Source organism: Lygodium microphyllum, chromosome 13 (genome assembly GCF_053477565.2).
Source record: "Lygodium microphyllum isolate KBCC chromosome 13, Lygodium_microphyllum_v1.1.10, whole genome shotgun sequence".
In the NCBI taxonomy this organism is placed as follows: domain Eukaryota; kingdom Viridiplantae; phylum Streptophyta; class Polypodiopsida; order Schizaeales; family Lygodiaceae; genus Lygodium; species Lygodium microphyllum.
In genome coordinates, this window is record NC_141147.1 from 155,299,498 (window position 1) to 155,305,636 (window position 6,139).

The following is a 6,139-nucleotide window of genomic DNA, read 5'->3' on the forward strand; positions in this document are numbered from 1 at the left end:
AAAAAGAAGAAGGGCGGAAAGAAGAAGTTTCAAGGAGAGTGCTTCTACTGCAAGAAGAAAGGACATGCAATTGCAGATTGTCGTGTCAAGAAGGCAGATGAAAAGAATGGTACCCTTAAAAGTAAAGGGAAAGAGACAGCCAATACGGCTGAAGCAGAGCTGGAATTATTCATGGTGACCATTGAGGAAGTGTGCTCCTCGGCGCAAGAAGAATCTACCACTGACTCATGGGTGTTGGATAGTGGGGCCTCCCGTCACATGACCAACAAGAAAGGTCTATACAGTTCTATGCAGCCTCTACAAGAATCCATCACTGTGACGGTTGGAAATGATGCTAAATGCCCTGCTGCGGGCACAGGTACTATTTCTTTTGTTGCTGCAAATGGTGAAGTCAAAAAGCTTTCAAATGTGTTGTATGTTCCCGAAATAAGGAGAAATCTCTTATCAGTTGGTTGCTGCCATAACTGATCTTGGTCATAAAGTGAGGTTCAAGAAGACAGGTACAAAAATTATTGATAGTGCTGGCACAATTGTTGGCAAAGGAGAAAGAAGGAACAACCTCTATGAGCTAAGTGCTCTTATAGCCACCACTGGAGTGGCCACAAGTAAGCTTTGGCATGAAAGGTTTGGACACATTGAATTTGCAGTGTTGAAGGAGATGCAAAAGCAAGGTATGGTTGCTCACCTACCTACAATAACTGAATTGAAGGAACCATGTGAAGCTTGTATGATGGGCAAACAACAGAGAAAGGCATTTCCACAAGAAAGCAAGAATAGAGCACAGGCTCCTCTAGAGTTGGTGCATGCTGACTTGTGTGGTAAGATGCCTACACAGGCCTTGGGGGGATCTTCTTATTTTATGTTGATTGTCAACGACTACAGTAGGAAGATGTGGGTGTACTTCCTTTGTGATAAGGCTCAAGCTTCTGGTAAGTTTAAAGAATGGCTAAAACTTGTTGAGAATGAAATAGGAAAAAGTGTGAAGAAATTTAGAACGGATGGTGGTGGTGAGTTCAACTCAAAGGAGTTTGAAGGCTTTTGCAAGAGCAAAGGGATCAAGCGTCAATTGACGACGCCTCACACACCTCAGCAGAACGGTGTTGTGGAATGCAGGAATCGCACCACTGTGGAGATGGCAAGATGCATGCTAAAGGGCAAGGGATTGCCTAACCATTTTTCGGCTGAAGCTGTTAATACTGCAATCTACATTCTAAATCGGAGCTACACAAAGGCTCTCAAGGGAAAAACACCCCATGAGGCTTACACTGGTAAGAAACCATCTATCTCACATTTTAGAATTTTTGGATGTGAATGTTATGCACATGTTCCAGATGAGAAGAGAAACAAGTTACAACCAAAACGCAGAAAATGTATCTTCTTGGGTTATAGTAATGAGCAGAAGGCTTACAAATTATATGACCAAGAGGCAAAGAAGATCATCGCGAGCCGTGATGTGGTGTTCAAGGAGGAGCCGCATACAGTGGAGGAGGAGAAGGCAAGTTCTTCCACTTTATCATCAAGCGAAGAAGTAGTCCACTATGAACCTGTCCCGAGAGCTGTCCCTATCCTTAAGGAGGAGGAAGCATCATCTTCAGATGATGAGGAAAAAGTTCACCAACCTGACATCACCCCACCGGAAAAGCCATTGCCGCGCTGGGTAAAGCAGCTCTATGACCACAATAATCCTATGCCTGCATTTGTTGAGGAGAAGGCAGACGGACCAAGGAGGTCTCAGAGAATAGAGGAGCAAAGGAGGGCTTCTGCTTACATAATCAATATGGCCTTGATGGTTGAGATTATGAGAGAAGTAAAGGAGCCAACTAACTTAGAAGAAGCACTTGCAGATCCATCATGGAAGGCTGCTATGCAGGCGGAGTATGACAGCATAATGAAGAATGACACTTAGGAGCTAGTGGATCGACCAGCAAAGCGGAAGGTTATTGGCACCAAGTGGATCTGGAAGGTAAAGTACAAGGCTGATGGTACCTTAGAAAAGTACAAAGCTAGACTGGTTGCCCAAGGATTTTCACAAGTTGAAGGGTTTGATTTTCAAGAGTCATTTGCCCCAACTGCCAGAATGACCACTATTCGCACGGTACTTGCAGTGACTGCCCACAAGAAGTGGCTAGTGTACCAAATGGATGTTAAGTCAACGTTCTTGAATGGTGACCTCAAGGAGGAGGTGTACGTGGCTCAGCCACCAGGGTTTGAGGCCCCCCATTCTGAGAACAAAGTGTGTAAGCTGAAGAAGGCATTATATGGGCTGAAACAAGCCCCCAGAGCATGGTACTAGCGGATAGATAAGTTCTTTTTAAACCTAAACTTCAAAAGATGTGCCTCAGATGCTAACTTGTATGTTTGCAGGGATGGTAAAAAGTCTGTAGTGATTGTCCTATATGTGGACGACCTTCTTATTACAGGTGACTATGAAGATATGATCAACCAAACTCGAAAGGCTTTGAGTTCTGAGTTTGAAATGACAGACTTGGGCTTGCTGCACTATTGTTTGGGGATTGAAGTCTGGCAGGAGCCAGGAAAGATCTTCATCTCTCAGAAGAAGTATGCATGGGAGATCTTGAAGGCATTTGGCATGATCGAGTGGTGCAAGGAGATAGCTACACCTATGGAGGTGAATGCAAAGTTATCCGTCGAGGATACATCAGCACTAGCTGACATTGGGAGGTATAGGAGGTTGGCTGATCTACTTGTGTAACACCAGACCAGATATCAGTTTTGCTGTTGGTGTTTTGAGTAAGTTCTCAAACAAACCTCATGAGAGTCATTGGAAGTTTGGGATGCGGGTGCTCAGATACTTGAAGAAAACTCTTGACTATGGTATCACATACAGTTTCGGAACTTCTCTTGTGGGGAACTGTGACTCAGATTGGGCAGGAGACATTGATTCCAGGAAGTTAGTTTCTAGTTATTGTTTCTCTTTGGGTTCAGGAATTTTCTCTTGGATTAGTAAGAAGCAGCCAATAGTGGCATTGTCTTCTACCGAAGCAGAGTACAAGGCAACTTGTTTTGTTGCATGTGAAGCAGTATGGTTGAGAAGGATTCTATGGCATATGGGAGTGCAGGATGAAGAACCAACTGTGCTCAGATGTAACAATCAGAGTTGCATCGCCATTGCCAAAAATCCAGTGTTTCATGCACGCACCAAACATACAGAGATCCAATATCACTACGTGCGTGATTTGATGGAGGATGGGATAGTGGAACTGGTCTACTGTCCAATAGAGGAGAATGGAGCAGATATCTTCACCAAAGCACTTACGAAGGATCTGCTTCAAGTTCATCTTCAGAGACTCGGCATTGGGCCGAGGAGATAGTTTACCTATGTGTTGACATTGAGGGGGGGGTATTAGATATGATCAATGCCCCACCCTCATTAGGTGCTACCAATGATCCATGGTGCTCAAAGTTGTAAGGCCCCCATTATGAGGAGAAGCCAAATGTGAGCCCGGACATTGGTTGAGTCTTGACTTGTATATCAGATGAGGTCTATGTGACCGGATGGCCAAAAGGTGACCGTTGTGGGTCTAATCTTTGGGTTAGACAGAGTGGTTAAGCTAGTAGCAACTCGAGGCGTATTGCATCGAGTTGCAGGGTAAGGGAGTTAAAAGGGGCCCCTATTGTGGGGTCCAGGGGCCGCGGAAGCAGCCTTTGGCTGGGGGGTCCTAGGTGGGCCAGCGGCCCCCCTAGCGGGGGTCCGAGGGCAGCGCCCCCGGCTCGATGGTAAAGGGAATATTCCTTGGCCGACTAGTGGAGGCTTATATGGTAGGTCGGTCAGGCCAACCTCACGGCCTTCGCAGGCTATAAAAGCTAAACCCCTTCATAGCCATCGATCACTGATCTTTCACCCAGTCAAAGTTATTGTTCCAGCTAGCCTTAAGCTCTTCACCTATCTTCTGTCTAGATCGCCATCTAAGCTTCACACAGTGGAAGCGCACGGGTGGACAGAGCCATCTTTGTATCAGTTGTTTGGAGTTAAAGAATTTACTGATTCTCCTCTTATTTGTTGTGTACTCTCTATCTCTTTCTCAGATTCTGTTCGCTGCGTCGTGTAATATTTTACAATATATTAACAAGGAACAGAAATGGGGAGGAAATATCTAATAATTTTTTCAATCACTTGAAAACCACACTCTCTTCAAAAGTTCAACATCTTGAAAGGGGCACATAATAAATCACCACAAGTATGGCAAGATCAACATATGAGGAGTCTTCCCTGAGAGGTGGGGAGAAGCTATAGAGCCTAGGATTAGAATATTACGCCTATTTGACATTGCCATGGGATTTAATTGGTGATTATGAGACCTACCCACAACAAATTTTTTATCCAACCTAACAAGATTCTGAAGTACCAATATAATGAAGATTTCTTGCAAAGTTTCTTTCTTGAATTTCCAAAGGATATATAGTGTGTTATCATTAATAAGGCACAAGACACGGATTTAGTGGATGGGGATAAATATTTTGGACTTTAATTATGGGTTGATGTCAAGCAATTATGCACTTGGAATTGGATGTTTCAAGATGAAGTAAAGGGGATTGTCCTATTACCATCACATTTTAAGTTAGTCGATGAAATTCAACTTAATACCATTAGTGTGAACCACCATTATGATTGGTTTCCTAGAGAATCGTATAAGACTTTAGAAGAAAAGATTGGGCTCAAGTGTCTCAGTGGGTAGTAATAAATGAAGGGAGTCAACGTAACATTTGATATAAAGGAAACGTGGGAAGTAGCTGATATTTAAGGTTTAGTAGAAAAGCTTAGTGAGGACATACCCTATGGGGTTGAGGATAAGGAAATACTTGACATTCTTCGGAAGTTGAGTTTACACAAGCAAGATCTCTTACAGTAGAGACTAATAGAAGGATGTGTTTGATAGGGAAAATCATCGTGCACCAGAGTGAATAAGTAAAAGCCAAAAGTTAGCACAGGAAGAGAGAGTCAGAAGAAGATTGGAAGAGAAAACTGAGTGAATAGTGGAGCAATTAGAAAAATTGAATGTTGAACTGCAAAATGCCTTGCAAGGTGGGTTGATTTATCATTAGAAATCGGAAAAGTCATTGGAGAGACATCTTTTGTTGGAACCGAGTCAGATTACAATTGGGAGAGGCAAGTAGGAAGCTCCGAGGGAACGAGTGGTACTAATAAGGATAGCTCAAAGAAGGGATCAACTGCTAATGAGAAAAAAGAAGAATATACAAAATAAGAGGGTCAAAACACTGACGATTTTGTGGGTTCTGATAACACTTCCACGGTAACAGTAGGGCATAGAACAGACATCACTCCTATTGATCATATGATAGAAGATAACAATATAGATAGTCTTGTTGAATATTGGGGTCTTAGTAGATTATTTACTGACCCAAAAGAGTGGGTTCCAATCTTCAAAGTCTTATAGAAAGACTTAAGAATATTCTATATGGTTGTGAGAGCACCTGTGCAACTTACAAATTTCATGCAATACTTTGGCTGTTGTGGAATGATGATCCTTATATGCATATCCAGCAGTTCAAGGTTACATGCATAGCAAATAAGATCATTGATGATGATTAAAAACTTCACATATTCCCAGCAACTTTGAAGGATGAAGTGGCCTTGTGGTATGGGAACCTTCTTGCCACAAGGGCAACTTATATAGTTTTAAGAGAGGCATTTTGAACTAAGTTTAGGTGACAAGGTTTCCAAGATTGTTTAGGATTGAAATTTGACTATTTAGCATAGAACCCAAGAGAAATTTTGGAACATTGCATTGAGAAGATGGAGGCATTAATTAGGAAGATGGGACAAAATGCTCCCTCAAAGGATATTAAAAAATGAAATGTTATTGAAGAATTGCAGGAAATAGTGAGGGAACATGTGAGCTTGAAGCGACCAGCTAATTTAGCAGACACAAAGATAGAAGCATGATGGTGGGAGGAAGTACAATTAGGATAGTTGAGGAGAAAGGGGTTATAGAGTAACCCTGAATTAGTTCCCTCAGGTATGTCACCATCCACAATGGCTAATAGTACTCCATATGTAGGAGCCCCAATAGCTCCGCAGGCTACTTACATGACAATTGTAGATGTAGTACCATCATCAATGCCATACTCAGGATTAAATCTGTATTTGGTCCCACCT